Genomic DNA, 20,982 nt, shown 5'->3' on the forward strand with positions numbered 1-20,982 from the left:
TGGACTAAATGTTTAAAGTTAAAATCAAGTGGGTCTCAAATCACAGGTAGGGCTTAACTACCTGCTGTACCTCCAAGAGCTGGCTTTTTTGAGAGTGAGAGTATCTTTCCAAATTTCTAGGACACACACATGCATACAAATTCTTTTCCCTGAAAGGAAGGGTGCAGTTAATCCACCAAGCCTATTAGTTGCCTTGCCCTGAAGGTAATTTCACCTCTATTTTAATGACCACATAAAAGGGAATGATTAGAGGGACATAAACCAAAAGCAAAAAATGAAAGCCAGCCCTGTGTACAAAATAGTGGGGAGATAAGTATCTATGTGAAAAGCAAACTTTGTTTGTTTTCTGGCCATTTCCTGGACACTGAGACTTTTCCCCAATTGTTCAACTTTCAACGTGGGACCAGCTTCTATGGGGCCAACAGAATTGTTAAAGTACGTTGCCTAACCTCAAGAGATCTCCTTCGCACCGGAAGAGAGAGAATGAACACTCCACGGAGAACTAGAAAACAACAAATGCTAAGCCATGTAACTGAGGAGGTGTTTAGGGAAAAGAGAGAGCTGCTGGGCTGGCGGAGCAGGTAGATTCTGCAGAGGAAGTAGAGTGTGAGACCGGAATGGAAGGATAAAGAGGAAAGAGATGAGCAAACAAAGGAGGAGAGGTAGGTGGGTGGGAGGACAAGATGACTGCACCAGGCAGAGGTGGCATGGGCAGAAACCCAGGGAAGCACGGATAAGGTGAATGCGGGGGGACAGCTCTAGCTGGATGGACGACTCGGGGAAGGAATGTGGTTGTGTAAGGAGGGTGGAGGGTGGATGACAGGTCTGGAAGCCATGTGGGAGGCTCTAGGGAGAGGCCCTGGGGTTTTTCTAAGAGCAAATAGTGCTCCAGGAAGAAGAGTCTAGTATTGGCGGGGGTGGGGGTGGGGGTAGGGCAAGGTGAAGGGTTGGGGTGAGGGGTTGGGGCGGTGGTGAATGCAGAGATTGAGGCTGGAAAGCTACTCCCCTCACTCATGAAGGGGTGAGTTCCAAGCATGCTCTTTTCTTGGAGAAAGAGAACAAAGCTGAAGTTGGAGGAAAGCTTCAAAAAAGGTTAGAAGGAACTTGATGAAACCTTCAGTTCATGGTGGTTACATTAGGGAATAGGGTTGGGAGGTATAAATGGAGGACTTGACATTCCATGTTTTACTCTACACACAAGGACAATTGTGTGTGTGTGTGTGTGTGTGTGTGTGTGTGTGTGAGAGAGAGAGAGAGAGAGAGAGAGAGAGAGAGAGATTCGGGGGAGGGGCAAAAGTTATATATTGCTTTTATAGGAAAATTTAAAATGTAATTCTAAGATTTATAGAGGACTTTAAAAATAATGGCACTGCTGACAAACGGGGTGACTGAAGGAAGCTGGCCTTGTTTCTGGTATGTGTATCTGTGCGCCTGAACCCACATAGCCACCCACCCCTCTGGCTCCAGTGTGTACAGCCTGCATGTCCTTAGTCAACTGGTTGCCGCCCCCCAGATCCTTAGTCTTTGTAGGTTGGAGCTGGTCTGCCACTTGGCCCCCCTTCTGTGATGTCTCTGCTGCTCCCTCTGATTCCTTTAGGCCAGAAAGATGGGGCCTTTGCTGCTGCTTCTCCATTGTCATGGACTACTTGCAGATACTCTGCTGAGGTTTTCCTAAGTTTCTTTAGGCTGAAGTCACCAGTGTCCTTTGCATCCTACCCCAGCCTCCTGGGCTGCTCTGCGATCCGTCTTCCACACTTGTTCAACTCGGTGAACCTGACTTGCAGTCAAAAGTGCTCCAGTGCTGGTGGGTTGGCCTGATGCCAGGACTTTGTTGACTGCAGCCCAGTGTGAGATTAATGTTCAGGGAGCACACATTCACTAACAGGCAATCAGGCTTTCCAACTGATTTCATAATTTATAGACGAGATGGCCCTGCCCCTATAATATACAGCAGTGGCATCATACGTATGAATTAAGAGACTACAAAATAAATCAAGCCACAGAAGCCTTGGAGGCTATGCATGTGCCAGCTGGTCAGCGGGAGCTTTGTGATACAAACAGCAAACAGTGAATAGGCAGGGATTTATTTATTTGAAGTCCAATATGTATGCATGACTTTGCATTAAGAAAGCTCTGGGGAGAATGCACCACATTTTATGGGAACAGACAAGGGGTGAAGAAAAAGTGTTTGGAAGTCGTGATTTGGACATTGATAATCCCGGAAGAGCAATAGTTTCCTTAAGATAAGTTAAAATCTTAATGCATGCCCACAAGAGTTGCACATCTGAGGACAAGGTACAGCCTCCTGTGTGTCACTTCTACCAATTTTGCCTTCGACTCTGTTGGCAACTCCCCGAACTGATTTTTTTTTTCCTGTAAATTCTGAGCTGTTTTCAGAGAAATAATATGCCTGCCACATAATGAAATTTATTGGATGCTTTCTTTCATTAAAACATTCACAGATAATTAAACTAGAAAAAAGTCAAGAACCTTAAAAATTAAAATTGCTGTATGAAATTATAGGAAAGATAGAATTAAGGATTTTTCACAAATGAAGCCTTTAAATAAAGCAAAATCCATCCCTTTTTAACAACATCTGAGTATCTTTTATTGTCTTAATCTTAAATATTTTGATACCTTTAAGAAAAAAAAAGGTTTAAGCAGGATGAGAATCTATAGTATTTTATGAGATTTTTGGTAAGATCAGAATACTTGACCAAATTCTTTTAGTAATTTTGTAGTTTAGGAAATAATTTTGTCTTCAGAGAATTACTAAGCTTCCAGGAAATTCCAGGCACCATGCCAGGAGCTAGACGCTAAAGACAAACTCTAGGTCTTGGCCCCTTAGTGCTTGTATCCTAGTGGAGGAGACAGAAATAAATAGCAAACAAATACATGGGGTAACACTGGAGTGTAATACTTCCTAGGAAGGCAATAATCAGGATGTTGCCAGGGGTGAGAGAAGAAGCAATCAAGGAGGACCTCTCTGAGGTGGTGACAATAGGACTGGGGTGAGGGTGGGGGGTCAAAGGATGCAAATGAGCTGGCAACTCTCAGAGGAAAGGCATTTCAGGCAGAGGGAACAGTGATTTGGGGGAATGAAAAGGGCCAGTGTGGTTGGGCTGGAATTAGGAGAATAAAGGCAGAGACCCTGGCTTGTTCTTAAGGGATCTTTTTGGCTATCATAAGGAGTTTGGATTTTATTCTATGTGCAAAAGAAAGTCATTGGAAGTTTTGAGCAGGAAAGTGATTTGGTCTGATCTACATGATCTCATTACCATCTTAAGATGTTAGTTTGGCTCCTTGAGGAAAATGGGTTGGAGGGGCCAGGAGCTAGAATAGAGAAACTCCAGCAGGTTATTGGGGAAGTCTAGGGAGACAGTGGTGAGCAATAGGAAGAGAAGTAGAAATGCTGGGGTCAGTTTCCAGATAAAATTGACAGGACTAGGATATGGACTGGACAGCTGGCAGAGAAGAATTAAGGATGGCTTGTAGGTTTTTGGCTTTCATGATGATGGAGAGTGGTGCTGTATACTGGGGTGGGAAGTCTGATTCAGGAACAGGGTTAGGGAGGAAGAAGAGGAGGACGGGGAGGGGGAGGGGGTTCAAGAACTTTGTTGTTGAGACTCTTATTTAACATCAAAGTAAAGATGTTGAATAGGCAGCTGTATATGGAATTTAGAGAAGTCTCTGTTTGCAATATAAATATGGAGACCATCAGTATGTGGATTTAAAGCCAAAGTTCAGGATGAGTTCATCTAGGGACAATGGGTAGATAGATAAGAAGACCTAAAGTACTTCAAAACATAAAGGAGAGAAAACTCCAGAAAGGGTGTAACCTGAAAGGTAGAAAACCACGAGTGTGTAAGCTGTTTGGAAACAAGAGGGGGCAAGTGATCAACATTGATCCAGAGAATTCAAGTTAGATGAAGTCAAAGAGATGGTCATTGACTTTGGTAACCTGGACAAGAACAATTTCAGTGGAGAATGAAGAATGCAAGGGGGATCGACAGATTTGAGGAGTCTGGGTATAAAGAGAAGAAGGGAAATGGGACGTGGCTAGAGGGGAAATGTGAGATCGCAGAAGGCTGTGGTTTTTCTTCATTTTTTAACAAGATATTCGATGCAGCACTGGTTCAATAAGTTATGATATGTGTCTCCAATGGAATGAGACAGCTGTAGAACAGAATGAGGAAGCTCTGTATGAACAAAGGTGGAATGATCTCCAACATGTGCACTTAAGTGAAAAAGGTAATGCAGAGAAATATGTGCAGCATGCTTTGTTTTTAAAAACGAAGAAAGAATATACATACTTGTATGTAGCTACACACATGCATGAAATATTTCCACTAAGATGCACCAGCAGGTGCAAATGTCGACCACGTATAGAGTGAGGGAGGTCATTTGATGCGCTGGGAAAGGGAGAGTCTACTTTGTATGCCTTTTTATATCTTCCTAAATTCGAATTATGTGAGTGCATCCCTTCACTGACACCTTTTAGGCGTTCCCAGAGCCAACTCCAACACTGGGGTGTTCCCCCTCCCCCACAACACCAAGCAGGCCTCTGCTGGTATCCAAGAGCTCAACTATATTCTGACACTATCTACCTGGAACTATGGATCAGATTCCACAGGTTAAGGGTTCTGCTACAACCTCCCACTTCAGACACCAGCCTTGAGCGCCAGGCTGTTACCTTTGCTGCTGACCTACCCTCTACAGAGGCTCCAGCAACCTCCTCTTTAGGTACTTTAAGATTGCTAGAGTGGCTCCCAGAACTCAGGGAAACACTTGTGCTGACCAGTTTATTAATTATTAAGGGATATGATAAAGGATACAAACTAACAATCAGATGAAAGAGATGCACAGGGCAAGGTCTGTGGAAAAGACCTTGCGTCTGTGGAAAAGGGGGCTTGCGTGGCCTCTCCAGGCATGTCACACTCCTCATTCTGCACGTGTTCACCAACCCAGAAGCTCTCGGAACCCAGCCTTTTTGGCTTTAATGGAGGCTTCCTCGTAGAGTCATGATTGGTTAAATCAGTGGCCATCGGCTGATTCAACCTCTAGCCCATCTTCCCTCTTCCAGAAGAGACCAATGGGGAGCAGGGGGGCGGGGAGGTAGACGAGATGGGCAGCAGAGCCCCAGTTGTGGCTATAAGCAAAGACACCATTTCCTTTACAACAGAAGGAAGCATTCAGGTTTGTATATTTGATAATGGGAGGATGAGGGTGGTTACTCAGGTGGTGTTTATTTTGTGAATGGGCAAAGAGTGTCAGTTAACTCTATGGAGAAATGAGACAAGTGGAAAAAGTTTGAGTCTCGAGGGATGATCCCTAGGAAAAGCAATGACATTTCTTTTTTTTTTTTTTTTAAAGATTTATTTATTTATTCATGAGAGACAGAGAGAGGGAGGCAGAGGCAGAGGGAGAAGCGGGCTCCATGCAGGGAGCCCAATGTGGGACTCCATCCCAGGAGCCCAGGGTCACACCTGAGCCAAAGGAAGACACTCAACCACTGAGCTACACAGGTGCCCAGCAATGTTATTTCTGGGTAAAACTAGGCCGGGGGGAGGGCAGGGGCTGTGCAGAAATTTTAAAAAGTAGCAAGGCCGTGTGTTTAATATTGTCCAGTCACACTGAGCTGACAAGATGTATGTCCAAGGAAGAGAGTGGTTGAGGTGTTATTCTTTTGGTATGAGAGGCATGACTCAGGCCTAGGCACAGAGGCCTTCGCACCACAGAATTCTAGGCCTCTGCCCCTGCACAGAGATAATTAACCTACCTTAGTTACCTTTGGTTGAGTTGCCACTGGAGGTGTAGAGGCCAAGCAGGGCAGAAGGTGATGTTTGCAAGAGAATGACTCAGCAGGGGACCTCAGGATGTACCTGGATAAATTGGAGAGTGAAGACCAGGATAGGGGGCTATGGATAGCTAAAAATAGGTGGTTCTATGCATAGTTGCCCTGGGGGTTCAAAAGATAGGGAGGTGTGGTGGAAGGGCAGGGAATGGTGTCCAAGACAGAGATGAAAACCAAGTGGAAATTTAGGTCAGAGCACAACCAAGGGAAAAGATGCCCAAGGAGGATAGAAGAAAATGATGAAGACGGAGAACACCTGTCCTTGAAAGAGGCCTTGGGACGAACAATGGCCTGTGTAGAGCTGGAGAGCAAGACAGCCAGCTGAGTGCTGTTCTTAATGAAGGGGGGTGTGGAGTGTGGTGATTGCCCAACAGCTGAAGAGGGTGGTGCAAGTCATGCCATCATCTGCACTGCAATTTTTGTTTTTTAAAAAAGATTTTATTTATTTACTTGAGAGAGGGAGAGAGAGAGAGAGCATGCACAAGCAGGGGGTAGGGGCAGGGGGAGGCTAAACAGAGAGCCTGACACAGGGCTTGATCCCAGGTTCCGGAGATCATGATCTGAGCCAAAGGCAGATGCTCAACCGACTGAGCCACCTAGGCTACCCCAGCAGTTTTCAAAAAAGGAAAGAGAAATGGTTAGAAGCCATAGTGATGGAGCGGGGTGGGGAGGAAAGACCTACTGAGTGGTCTGTGAGCCTCCCCCGAGGAGACCGCAGTGGACCAAGTGGTCCAGAGGCACTGAGACAAGAGCTTGGGCATATGGAGGCGCTTGCCCAGCAGAGCACCAGCAGGTGTTCCAGAGAGCACAGTGATCTGTAACTGATATATAGCTCTTACCTTCTTTGACCTCATTCCTTTCTCACCCAGCCAAACATCCACACCGTTGCACCTGGAGCTAAGGCTCTTATCTCTTGACCCGGATTCCCTGGCTCACTACAGATTCAGAAGGGTGCCAGGTGGAAGCCAGCCACAGCGCCCTCTTGGTTTCTGTGCGTTGGAGGACTTCACCTAGCAACTCCAAGTTTTCTAGGCGTTAACATAGTGGAGCCCCAGGGGAAAGAGATTCCAGGCTAGCCACATGCAGCGAGGATCATGCTAATGAATTGTAGCAAAGGTTGAACACATCACTGTGCCCACCTGCAGACAGGTACAGAAAGCCTCTCCTAGGCACGCAGGCCTTCGCACCACAGAAATCTAGGCCTCTGCCCCTGCACAGAGATAATTAATGCACCTTAGTACCTGTGGTTGACTAGCCACTGGTGGTGTAGACAGACAAGGGGGATGGAAGTGGAATTAGGAATGATAAAGGGAAGAAGAAATGATCTCAAACAGTTCTTTCCTGATTTTAAAATCAGAAAAAGGCAGAAACAAGGAAGAGCCTCATCACTCATTGACTATTGTGGTGGATCCACAGGTTGTGAAGTTTCATGGGCATGGGCCTGTGGAGGGCCTTGTGAAAGGTCCTGAATCTTTTGTACACATATCCTAAGAGCCTGGGGTACTTAAGGTTATTTAAGGAGACTCAAGCATCTGAGTTCTCGCCCTGGGAGAATCGTATTTCAGAGAGCTTGAGGGCTCAGTCACCCACAAACTGGGCAGCCCTTACAGCTAATACTTTCTGCCTGAGACGGAATGAACACTGGGGAGCTATGTGAAAACTTACCTCTCCCTCTCCTTCCTGCACCCCAAAACTCTGCAACTCTAATAAGATCCCAAAGAAACCTTAATACCAAGTCATGAGTTGCATTGTTACTTCATTGGCTTGCATATATCTTCAACCTGAGTAGTAAATGACCTTATTTACTTCCCCAGAGTTTCTAGCAGTAGAATCTCTAGTTCTAGTAACTGTAGTATACAAGGTTCAGAGTTCCAGCTCTTCCTGGACCATCTGGCTTTCTTCCTTTTCAAGTTTACATACTCATCTTTAACTGTGGCCAACTCTAAACAACCTGAAGCCCAAGCAGAACCAGATCAGGGAGTGTAGCTCCTGGTTGGTGCTCAGCAAGGGCTGTTGTTTTCCTTCCTCCCAGATCATAACCGTACTGGTCTTGGGCATACAGATGGGCCCATAGTCTTGGCATTTCCCTCATCCCCTATTATTTCTGATCCTCTTAATATTACTAACACAACTTGGCCAAGTGGTGAAAGTTTTCTTCCTTTCTTCTATCAGCAATTAAACAGCTGAAGCTGGAGGGAGCAGAGAATTGGGTTTATTATTTTGATTAAATATAAAACATAACAGCAAATTGGGGCGAGGTACTGACTCACGGCAACAAGTTAGAACTGAAAATATGTAAGCAATTATTGAGGGGGAGCTTGGCTGGGCTAAGCTGGTAGGGTAGACTTGCCACCAGATGGTACCGCACCAGCTCTGTTCGCTCTGTCAGTCAGAACATGCCGGGGATGAGGAAAGAGCGCAGGATTGGATTTCTGCCATAGGCTCAAAAAGATGTGGGAACATCCTTGGCCTTGGGATACTCAGACAAGAGGATACATCAAGTTGTTTTGGTTTCTATGGGCACCTCTCTGTTCCCACGATAAGAGGACTTGGTACAACTGCCTACACAGAGGATTGGGCGGCAAAATCTCAGCTCATTGCTGGGGGTTAGTCATGTCAATTCCCCACCCAGGGAGCAGAAGAATGTATGTCTCCAGGCAAGGGAGTGACATGACTGGCCTAAGGGATTGGTCATCTTGCAGAGCAGGTGAGGCCTTTCTCCTTTGTTCTAGCACTTCCTGTAGGCAAAGTATAACTTTTTAAAAATTACATTAAAAAATTCTTTTAAAAAAAGATCAAATACAGCAAAAGGTAATAGGAGGGAATGGAGCCTTTTTTTTTTTTTTTTTAATCATTGCAAGGTACTTAGCCAGCTACTGCAATGCTTGTCTGGACAGGCACAAGGAGATGCTGGGCTGGTGGGCAATGCAGATATCAAATGACAGCCCTTGCTGACCACAGCTAGAGGACTAGCCCGAGTCCAGTGGAGGACTGCTCTGAATAGGTGCCATTTGAAAAACACCTCTTCTCCCTGAGGCTCTTCCCAGTACATATAAAAACACTAATTACTCCTATTCATGTTCTTTTCTATAGGTTCATTCTCTCTGATTTCGTAAAACTAAAATGTCATTGAAGTGACCATGATTTTCATTGGAAGGATATGTGGGTAGAAGGTATGTGTGTTGATTTTGGTTTGGAATATGCAGTAAACAGAACTTCTAACACAAGGACTCTAAATTAGGTCTTTGAATCTAAAAATCATGTGATTCCCATTACAATCAACTGGAGTCCTACTTGAGCAGCTATAACCAGGGAACGGTAGTATGGATTCCAGAATAAGCTCATTAGACAACTACTTCAATCTTCCCTCCAGAAATGTTAAAATTGCACAGCTGATAAGATCATGGGTCTCAGGTAGCAAGGAAAAACACGAAATTTAGTTTACTCAACCTATGAACAGTTTGACTTTCTTCATAAGAAAAATCAGCCAAGGAAACTCCAGTGTAGCTTTTTGGTATTTGACAAGCATGCAGCATATTTTTCTGTTCCAAGAGTTAGATGCATCAAGTAAGAAAGCATGAGAAGTAACTGAATATTAAAGATTACCATAAACAAGCCAAGAGTTCCCCTAAGATTGAAAAAAAAAAGGTACCATTTAATAATACATGATACAACTCCCACCCTTGGCAAAGCAATATTTTAAAACTAAAATTATATTGTAATTAGCCTTTCAAAAATGTGAACACTTCAATATAGGAGTCCATTAATAATCTAACTGCTGCTGCTGCAGAGCATGTGCCTCCCACACGCATAACTTAATTAAACTCAGGGCTTCCTTTTCCAACCAGCAGACAGTCATGAAAAACAGGTGGCTCCAACTTACAGATAATGGAAGGATGAATCTTGCTTTGGCTTCACACGTCCAGATGAAATTATCTAAATGCCTTTCTTGTCCCTTCTTCTGGCAAGTTCTACTTGAAACACAGATTTGCTTCTACTTTATAGGATTTAAAGTTCAAACACTATCTAGGACAATTCTAATGAAAATTAAATGTAGATTTATATAATGGTCTGTCTCATCCCTCAAAGTTCTCAAAAACCCTTCCTCTCTTACAGAGCTAAAAGGTTAGGTAAGTGCTAAGAATAAATATACACTAGATAGTGTGATTTCAAGGACACTGACAGAGGACCACAAATAAAAACAACGACTTCTAAGAATCTTCTCTCTCATCTCTAATGTCAGGCATCACAAATCCGTAAGCCCGGAGAAGCAGGCAGGTGTTTGGAATGAGGGAAGATGGCCAGGAGTAGGGGTGCAGGTAAGTGCAGAATGGATGCCCTGTCCAGGGGAGCAGCCTCCACCCCCTCCAGCAGACCCTTGTGTTGTCTTCATGTGGGTCAGGGTGGCCAGGTCATCCGATGCTTCAGGAGAAGAAGGGAATTCCAATTTTTAGGTGAAATCTTTTAATATTTAAAAATTGTGACAGCTAATTAAAAATCTAAAAGCCAAACCGGGGGATCCCTGGGTGGCTCAGCGGTTTAGCTCCTGCCTTCGGCCCAGGGCATGATCCTGGAGTCCCGGGATCGAGTCTCACGTCGGGCTCCCTGCATGGAGCCTGCCTCTCCCTCTGCCTGTGTCTCTGCCTCTCTCCTCTCTGTGTCTCTCATGAATGAATAAATAAAATCTTGAAAATAAAATAAAAAAATAAAATAAAAAAATTAAAGCCAAACCAAACAATATATAGGCCCGGAGCCACCGTTGCTGACCATTGTTTTTTTTTTTTTTTTTTTTTTTATTGGTGTTCAATTTACTAACATACAGAATAACACCCAGTGCCCGTCACCCATTCACTCCCACCCCCCACCCTCCTCCCCTTCTACAAAGCTGTGGTCATCAAGACAGTGTGGTACTGGCACAAAAACAGACACATAGATCAGTGGAACAGAATAGAGAATCCAGAAGTGGACCCTGAACTTTATGGGCAACTAATATTCGATAAAGGAGGAAAGACTATCCATTGGAAGAAAGACAGTCTCTTCAATAAATGGTGCTGGGAAAATTGGACATCCACATGCAGAAGAATGAAACTAGACCACTCTTTCACCATACACAAAGATAAACTCAAAATGGATGAAAGATCTAAATGTGAGACAAGATTCCATCAAAATCCTAGAGAAGAACACAGGCAACACCCTTTTTGAACTTGACCATTGTTGATTAAGATTTTGGTCTCTTTTGCCTCCTAAGAAGAGAGATGTTTAAAGTTACCAGCCACTCATGCCTTGGAGTAAGTCTGTAATCTGAGAAGTAACTTTGAAGGGGAAGGTAGTGTCCCACCAGTAAATGGGGGAGGAGAGCATCAGAAGGTGTTTAGCCTCGAAGGTCAGAGAGTGGCTATTATGTTAAAAGATGTCATAGAGATGTCACGATCAGAGGGATGCCATAGGGATGTCAGGAGCACAGCTGCACAGAAGAGAGAGCCGAGATTCCTCTGTATGTTCTCATTGCATAGTCTGGCACTGTAACACCACAGGTGACACCGATGATTTTGAAGATGGAGAAGCACCACCCTAGTGGCACTCATACCTTCTTTCACTGGCTTGTCTTGATGTCCTACAGCAAGCGTCCGAAGCTCTGAGGAGTTCTCCACCCTCCCCCCACCCCACCCAAGAACAGGCTTCAGGCAATAGTGGATGGGAATTGGAACAGTCATACTCCAGCTTTCTCGCCTGCAGGGAGGATCACCCCATATTATCTACAGTGCTCCCCTGTGGGATTAAGCCTCAAGGGTTCCCACTGGTACCTGTTCCATCAAGCACCCTCACTGTCTCCCTTCGTGTCTTCTTTCCCCGCTCCCTTCCTGATACTTCCTAGAATCATCTCCCACACCACTTACACTGGAATCCAAGTCTCAGGTTCTGCTTGAATGGGAACTCAAGCCAGGATGAGCAGTATCATGAGAACATCTCCCATAGGTCTTGCTTGTCTTAGCTGACTTCAGGTCTCGAAAGAGATTTTTATAGGACTCGAGTAGGTAGTGCTCGTGTTGTCCTATCTACAAAATTGGGATCATTTTATAAGAGCTTTCACTCCAAGCTCAAGATATTGTGATGAAGAGCAAATAAGATAATGTTCATAAATGGGCTTTGTGTGTTGGCAAGTGTATACAAATGCTCTTTTTATAAGTCTTCTTGCTGCTAAGATCCAGTAATGGTGTGTCTCCAGGAGCACAGATGGGAGGGATGGTGGGGGAGAAATGAGCAAGGTGAGGTGCTTTACTGAGCTGCCTGGTAAGTCTCAGAACAACAATGTCTGGCTGCATGTGGCAGCTTTATTAGATGCCTTCAAATTTATGACACCGCAACAAGATCGACCAGTCCATCGAGGTGGCGCTGTGGAGGCATGTACTATTTACAACACATTTAATGTATTTGGAAACTGAATTATTGTTCCCAGGACTGAGGGGAAGATGAGAGTGGCCGGCAGAAGGTATAAAACCACAGCTTTGCAGAGAATTTCATCTGCGTGAACTGCAGTCCTGGATTCAAACAATGAAGTAGTTAGCGTCTGGGAGACTATTTATAGTAGAAAATTAATAGGTCTTTTATACCAGATTTAATGGCCTTTTAAAGAGAAAAAGTATACTCACAGCACAATCCATGGAGTGAGTGATATTTGCAGGTTGAATGATAATTAACTATAGGAAGGAGGAGACCTTTTTCTCTAGCACTTTTGACAGTTGAGGTAGCCTTGAGCTGCAGATGGAAAGAGATAACTTATTTTTGTGTGTAGGTGTGTGTCGGGCTGGGTGCTTTCCACACTGCAGCAGCACGCCTGTGCTTTTTGCCTCTTTCAGGAGCTAGACTGCTTTTTCAGATTCCCTTTCGTAGATCAGGATTCCGGGTGATTCTCTCCTTTTATTTTTCATGAACATAGCGCTTTCTTTTCAAGAGGAGCCCCCCCCAGCGATGCCATCAATACTTAGATTTTTCACTGGTGCCACAACTTGCCTTTTGCTTTGATGGTTTCCAGCAAAGTATTTTATGCAAAGGGGAGTCCTGTTGAAATATTTAACTATCTTTAAAAAAGATTTTATTTATTTATTCGTGAGAGGCAGAGACACAGGCAGAGGGAGAAGCAGGCTCCATGCAGGGAGCACAACGGGGGACTCGATCCCAGGTCTCCAGGATCAGGCCCTGGGCTGAAGGCAGTGCTAAACTGCTGAGCCACCCGGGCTGCCCTATTTAACTCTTTAAATATCTCTTCAAGAGGCCGCTCTATTCAGGATTTCTCAATTTCGGCACAGTTAAAATTTGGGGTTAGATAATTCTACGCTGTGCATTGTAAGATGTTTGGTAGCATAACCGGCCTCTACCCACTAGATGCCAGTAGCAACCCCGCAGTTCTAATAACCAAAAGTGTTTCCATATATTACCAAATGTCTCCTGTGTGTATCTGTGTGTGTGTGTGTGTGTGTGTGTACACATGTGCAGGTGTGCGTGCAAAACCACACTCCTCGTTGAGAACCACTCACTGGGCTAGAGTGCCCACAAGGTGTGTTTCAGGGTCTCTCACTTCAGGCTCATTGGAGTATAGTGAGCACATGGTTGAGAGACAGAGGACCTTCTGTGACTGCTGCCTCTGTGAGGCCCTTGTGTGGCTTCTGAGCAATACTAATTTCTCATCTGTCGTGTAGCATGTATCTACTATAGATACTATTACGGACTGATCCCCCTAACAACCTACAGGGGCAGTATTGCAATTATCCCCATTTTACAGAGGAGGGAACTGAGGTGACTTGCTCCAAGGCCTAAGCTGGTAGGTGGCAGTATGAACCCAGGCACTGTGGGTTTTGAATCTTCCTCTCTCCTTGCACACCACACAGTTTCTTTAAGACTGAGTGTATAGAAGCACTTTGTAAATGTTAGAGCAAAAATCCATTGTGTTTCCTACACACACCCAGACAGACCTCTCTCCTTCTGCCTAAAACATCTGCAGTGTCTTAGGAGGGAGCTTTTCTGTTGTGATATTTTCCTTTTTTTTTTTTTTAAGATTTTATTTATTTATTCATGAGAGACACACACACACATAGAGAGGCGGGGGAGGGGAGGGGGAGAGGCAGAGACACAGGCAGAGGGAGAAGCAGGCTCCATGCCGGGAGCTCAATGCGGGACTTGATCCCGGGTCTCCAGGATCACGCCCTGGGCCGAAGGCAGGCGCTAAATCACTGAGCCACACAGGGATCCCTGTTGTGATATTTTCCATTTGTATTGTTCACTTTCCATCTCTACAGGTTTAAATTCTACACATTCTTTGAAGCCTAGTTCAAATGCCACCACCACCAAGAAACCTTCCCTCTTAATTCCCATGAATTTCTGTCACAAGTGCTCTATCCCTCCTCAGAACACCTTCATACTTTATACTGACTTTATGGACTTTATCACACTCTACTGCAATGACATGTGTATGACTTGCCTACCCCCACCCCACCCCAGCAAACCTCATGTTCATCAGGGACCCTCACAGTGACAGTTCCTCCCAACGGTCAACATGGAGCCTAGTCATTGTATGCATTGAAAACAAGATTTCTAAGTGAATGGATGGACTGAATGGATCATTGGGTTGAATAACAATAATTTCTACCTGCTTCATTTACTTCTATTTTACAGGTGATGCCACTGGAGTAGGAAAAAGTCACCCAAAGAAGACTCTGTGGACTCTCCCCACATCCAGAAGCAGCTTAGGAATGCAGGTGCCGTAGGAACCTACGTAGAACAGAAAGTAGCTGAACATAGCTGCTTGCATAAATAGTGCCTGGATCCTGCTGGATGAGCAGTTGGTGAAGAAAGGGTCCCGAAAATTATCATCCACCAAATGCAACTCTCTCCTCAAACCAGAATCCATTTTCTCACTTTCGTCATCATTGTCGTTGTTCAGGTCATTGTAGCTGAGCATCACCTTGTACTGACTGATGATTTGTCGTAGATACTGAAAAATATCCCATTGATCAGATTTTACCAACTGTTCAGGCAAGAGATCATGAAAGGAGAGACTGGCTGACAAGGGCCTGATTACTTTGCTTACAAAAGCTTTTTGTAGCTGTCATTGTCTGGGCTTTGCTCCTGTGCTCTGCAGTGTCAATTTCTTAGAGAGATTGAGCAGGGCTGCCAGAGGCATTCTTCTTTGTCAAATGTTGCACTTATTATTGAGTTTGTACCCAGGGAAACATTTATCTCTTGTGGCAGCGTTGCCGAGGCCAGATTTGGTCCTAGTGAAGTTAAAGGAGGTCTTGTTAGAGCAGAAAGGATAGTGTTGAGTGAATGAAAGTAATTAACTCGAAGATGTGTGATCATGGTGTCAGCATAGTAAATTGCCACAAGAATTGAGAGTCAGAGGCCTTCCACAGCTGGAGATGCTCAGAATAAGCTCATTTGAGATCACTACACATTTCTTAGACACACCTTTGGTTGACCTATCTTCCAGACTCTGTTTTTAAATAAGAGTCTGGAATCCCACAAGGATTCTTTATTAATGAGAAGCAATAGGTGCATCTGATTTATTGGTGATATACAGATTTAAAAAAAAAATCACAGTATCAGTACTTTCTGATCCAAAATATATTATCATCAACACACACACAATATAACCAGAGAGATTGTGGCTAAGATTGCATTGTCTCATGGACTGTTTCTTCCCTTTTCCTATCTACTTTTACAATAACCATGGGACCAGTGCATCCCTAAAAGAAGAAGCAAAGTCTCTTCCAATTGCATTATCAACTGCTAAGTGCTGCATGAGACCACAGGTCATGATGCAAGGAGGAGAAAGAAAGTAACTTCTACATCTGATGCAAGAGGCAGAAATAGCCCAACTTTGGTGAATGATGCGTGTTAGAGCATGCAATTAGAAAAACCCTTCTCTCACTTTTAAGATGAGCAAGTATGATACAAATAGGCAGAAAGAAAATGAATACCTAACTTTTGGAATCATGATTTTTTTTCCCCCCAAGCACAGCAGTATTAGGAAAAAATAACTCAGAAACTTGACAGGTTTTTTTTTTTTTTTTTGAAAGGTTTATTTGTTGCAAGAAACCAACTTTCCTTCTATCTCTTACTTTTCACACTATATGAATTCAGAACACAGCCCTTATTTAAAAATAATATTTCTTCAGAATAGAAAAAATAAACTTGCCTGTACATGGAACATTTGCAAAGAGAGAACATGAACAAACAGGTTTTTAATTTCAGGTGGAAAGTAGACCTTTTGGCCCAAATTTAATTGCAGATAAGAAACTGTCATATCTAGGAGTTAACTAGCTACCACCAAATGATGGCTTATTTTAAGGACACAAATTAAAAACAAGTCGTTGATTTATAGAGGAAATGGATAATTAACCACAGCTACATCGAGAGATCTTGGTTTTCCAGAAATCAAGAAGCGGAGGAAGTTTTAGTCATCGTCTTCGACCTCAGGATCATGCTCTCTTCCAAACAAGTAGCATTAAACTGCTTCCCATGTTAAAATTGACAACCTGAAGAGCTGTGCCTCCCAGTGCTAAGAAGTGCTTGTGTGACAGCTTTCAGCCTTCATGAGAGTTTAATCCTTATGAACTGTGTCTTTACCCATATGACTTCCAATTCCAAAGAGCAAGAGTCTGACTTCTTCTGTTTTATACTCTGCTGGGTTTTGAAAATTGGAAGCACATTGTTCAATTAAGAACCAATTAATGTGACATTCCAGCATGAAAGGAGTGTTAGGCAAGAGGAGCCCACTGCAAACTAATCAGTTTAAATTTCCTTGACTCACAATATGCCATTTCTTGAAGGCATGGGAGTGTTATGCGTTTATACCACCTCTGGCTCTTGGAACTTGACTGATTTCAGAAACTATGTAGGGTCAAGTTGAGTCAGGATCACATGGTGACCTTCCCAGAGTAGCCCTATTTCTGCAAAAAAAAAAAAAAAAAAAAAAAAAAAAAAAGTGCGCACCATGGGTGTAGTCTCTCTCTCATAGTGGTACTAACTCATTACTTTGCAGTGATGCTCCTGTCTGCCACGTAACTCAGAAGATAATGAGCACCCGGAAACTCAAAGGGTATGCATTACAACCTAATTCTCTCAAGCATAATTTGTGCCTCGAACTTCAGTTTCCTCATCTCTTCAACGGAAACAGCAGGATCTATTAAATGGAGCTACATTGCTGTGCCACTCACCACCAGAGAAGAAAAAGCCCTGGTTTTTTGAATAGATGCCAGCCTCAGCAATTAGTCCATCAACTTAAATTCTTCTTGTAGTTTCAATTAGATTGAGAACCCTCCCTGGTTTCCACTCAGGCTGTTGTGCAACATTTCTGCAAGGCTAACAGCTGTCTTATTCCACCCCAGAGAGACTCTATTTCAGCTACTCCTGCATTCCTAGTTCATAAAGCACTCCAGGAGCCAGTGGGCGAAAGGCACTCTGTAGCATCACAAGATGATATTTGTTAGTAGTAAATAAGCTATGGTAAAAAGGCAGGCAGCGATTGTGCTCTTGTTAACCGATCACTCAGCACTCCAGTTGTATTCACTACACCAAGAACCAGTTGGATATCAAAGAACTTGGACTGGCAGATTTCATAGGGGATTTTTTTTTTTTTTTTGACATCCAAAGATCTCACAGAAGAAAAAAAAAAAATACCGAAGACCGAAGCTCACAGTCTCTCAGCATCATCTCCGATTTCAAAATGAATGTGCCAGGAGATAGTCTATACAGTTGTTTGGCAGATTCATTTGTTTTTAAATTCATTTAAGGCAGCTTTCCAAATAATATGCTAAAAGAAATAGCTTTGCTGACTTCTAGGCAGACTCAGAGAGCTGTATTTGATTCCCGTTCCCTTCATTCCCTCTATGCTCGTGTCCATTCTTTCTTCCAGCCATTCTCACCTCCTTCCATTGTGCTCCTTTTCATGAGACCTCAAATCTTGCCTTTAGTGAAGCTTCCCCAGGATAGCCTTGAACATCTCTGTTGCTTACTATCAATTTAAAAACTTGATGGGATGAGCACTGGGTGTTATGCTATATGTTGGCAAATTGAACTCCAATAAAAAATAAATTAATTTAAAAAAATAAACCTCTGCCCATCATGTTCACTGCTGGTGCCACCCTCACCCAGGCTTCCTTGATAGCTCATGGTTGGTTGGGTTTGGTCACTGGGACACAAGAAGAGAGAGGCAGCAATATTTCTTCTCTCCTCTTGCCCTACCAAGCATTGTTGTTTTGGCAGCGACTTCATTCCCCCCTTGACTACAGCTCCTGCCTCTAGCCCCTCATCCAAGATTCCAGCTCTTTCAGGGCTCCGCTGACACTATTTCCTCTCCTTGCCCTCTACCCAAAGGCAATAAGGAATTTCTGCTGTTTCTGGTCTCTGGCTGCCTCCACCATGCGGATTTCCTCACTCCTGTTCACAACCCTGCAAGCAGTCCTTTCAGTAAAATAATTTGAGCTGCTAGGACTCGGGCTCTCCTCCCTCTCACCTCACACGTATATACACTAGGAAAGAGAAAGATACAAAACTGTCTTGAATGCATATGGCGCTCCCTACTTGATTTGGATTGATTTCCTGCCTGAGTCCCTTCAGACTCAGAATACACAAGCCCTAATTTCTGTTTGTAATAGTCACATAATGCAGCATCTGTCATATGATAGAATTAATCATGAAGGAATGCTACTTTATTTGGAGATCATGTTGATATAAAGGTGGTTAACGGGGTATCCATTTAAAATGGTGAGAACTTTCTAATTAGGCACGTTCCAAGACTTTAATAATAGTGAAAGTGGAAATTAGCCAAAATAAAATTTCTACTCATTTGTTTTATTATAATGAACGTCTTGTACATTTATTTATTGCAACCTCGTGGTAGCAGCAGCTCTCTTGGGGGTACAGCCTCATTTTAGCGTGGTCCCGAAGGAGCCCTCTTAATTTAAAAGGCAGTAAGTATTTAGTGAGAGGACTCAACTTTAGGAAATATAAATTTACTCTCATTATGTTATAAAGGATATAAGATAATTTTGAAACGGTAACCAAATATTTATAGCTTGTATCCTGCCTTTCTCATTACAGGATTTGTCATGAAGATGAATTAATGTTGTGCCATTTTCTGTTCTCATTACAACCTTGGTCCTGAGATGAAATATTGGATGCTTAATATTTTTTTATGAATTATAGCAGAAAACTGTACAATGTTGACCTTTTAAATATTCTGGTTTCTGACTGGCTGGCATTTCCACTCCTCCTCTTCTTGTAACAATTCCTACTAATATGGAAGAAAGGTTTCAAAGAGGTAGCCAATGAGAGAGCAGAATATTAAAAAGGTCAACAGACTACAGTCCTTCCTATAAATTCAAAAAAATGTACTAAGACATTAGAATTCAAATTCTATAACTCATGAACATAATATGTAATTCATATTTGTGAAAAACAACCCTGTTTTATTTATTTATTTTTAAAAGATTTTATTTATTTATTTATTTATGAGAGACACACAGGGAGAGGCAGAGACACAGGCAGAGGGAGAAGCAGGCTCCCTGCAGGGAGCCTGTTGTGAGACTCGATCCCAGGACCCTGGGATCACAGCCTGAGCCAAAGGCAAACACTCAACCACTGAGCCACTCAGGTGTCCCAATAACCCTGTTTTAAAACATTCTTGTTACTGTATAAAAGTACAACATAATTATTCAAGACCAAAACTAATCTTTTAAATATTTTATATTATAACAGACTAAACATATTTGTTAAAACTCACAAAGTTACTAAAACTGGACACATGGATCATTTTTTTTTCTTTCCTTACGGTACAAAGAATGATTTCTTCAGCAATTGCCCTAATAGCAACAGGTAACTGCATGGACATTTAGAGTCGTAATGTTATTCACTGTTTAAAGAAATCTTAATTTAGATTTTGGCAAATAAAAACCAACAAGACACTTTAGGTTTTAGATTTATATTCACTATTTTATATCGCACGTTGTACTTGTTCAATAAATATTGGCTGAACGAATGTATATGCAGGAAAAGTAAAGTGAACTATAGAATTAAACTAGAATTCACACTATTTTTGGAGGATTGTATGAATCACTGCTAGCAACAATGCACAAAAACAAGATGAGGGATTGTGAGATACTACAGAGCTTTCAAGTTCACTGGTGCGTTACTCATGACGTAGCTGACCTAAAGTGGAACTTAAGAATGTTTTCATGAATATATGAGTGAGAAAAAGAAAGAGGAGTGTATTAGTCACAGCCTATGGACTGTGGTAATGTCCATCTGCAGTCTAGTCTGTTCAGCATTTTTGCCCCTTATAAATTGCCCAGCCCCAATTATACCCCCTTCCCAACTCTCCCTCATGGTGAGGGCCACGTGATCTTGGTTGACAGAGTTTGTTTCTCCTTGGATGCTGTGTTGGGATGAGGTGGGCATTCAATGCAATCAAGGCTAATATGAATCCACTTTGAGGAATGGAAAGGAATGTTGAGTGAGGCTGTTCTCATTTTCCTGGCTCACCAGCTGTAAGGACAGAACATCCTTGGAATTTCCTGTGGATATCTTTGCTTCCAACCAGAGAAAATCAACTGGAGAGTGAAGCCAACAGAAGAGAAAACAAAGTTAATAGATGAAAAGAGGGAGAGAAAGGCATGGTGACAAGATTTCAATGCCTGGACAGGACCTTATTTAAAACTAGTGCCACCTCAGGAATATCTCAGTTATTAATTCTTGTTTTGCTTATGCTAATTTAAGCTGAGTATCTGTCACTTACAATAGGAATATTCTTAGCTATGGAGTTATTGCAAGGATTTCTAAGATCTATATGGACCCCAAGCACTGACTACTGAATAATACATACAACTGTTTTTGTTTTTTTAAAATTTTTTTTAATTTTTTTATTTATTTATGATAGGCACACAGTGAGAGAGAGAGAGGCAGAGACACAGGCAGAGGGAGAAGCAGGCTCCATGCACCGGAAGCCCGATGTGGGATTCGATCCCCGGTCTCCAGGATCGCGCCCTGGGCCAAAGGCAGGCGCCAAACCGCTGCGCCACCCAGGGATCCCCTACAACTGTTTTTGAATGACTGTGGACGCTTTGGTTAATAAA

The 20,982-nt window shown here is 43.0% G+C and overlaps 1 long non-coding RNA gene across 1 annotated transcript; it reads left to right on the forward strand.

The window, feature by feature from the left end:
• Window positions 1-309: 309 nt before the first annotated feature.
• Window positions 310-18,633, forward strand: LOC140625343 (uncharacterized). The gene is made up of 4 exons (XR_012024702.1): window positions 310-662; window positions 8,948-9,027; window positions 10,098-10,173; window positions 14,525-18,633. It is a non-coding gene; the product is annotated as an uncharacterized lncRNA (long non-coding RNA).
• The last annotated feature ends 2,349 nt before the right edge of the window (window positions 18,634-20,982 follow it).

This window comes from Canis lupus, chromosome 36 (assembly GCF_048164855.1).
Source record: "Canis lupus baileyi chromosome 36, mCanLup2.hap1, whole genome shotgun sequence".
Classification (NCBI taxonomy): Eukaryota; Metazoa; Chordata; class Mammalia; order Carnivora; family Canidae; genus Canis; species Canis lupus.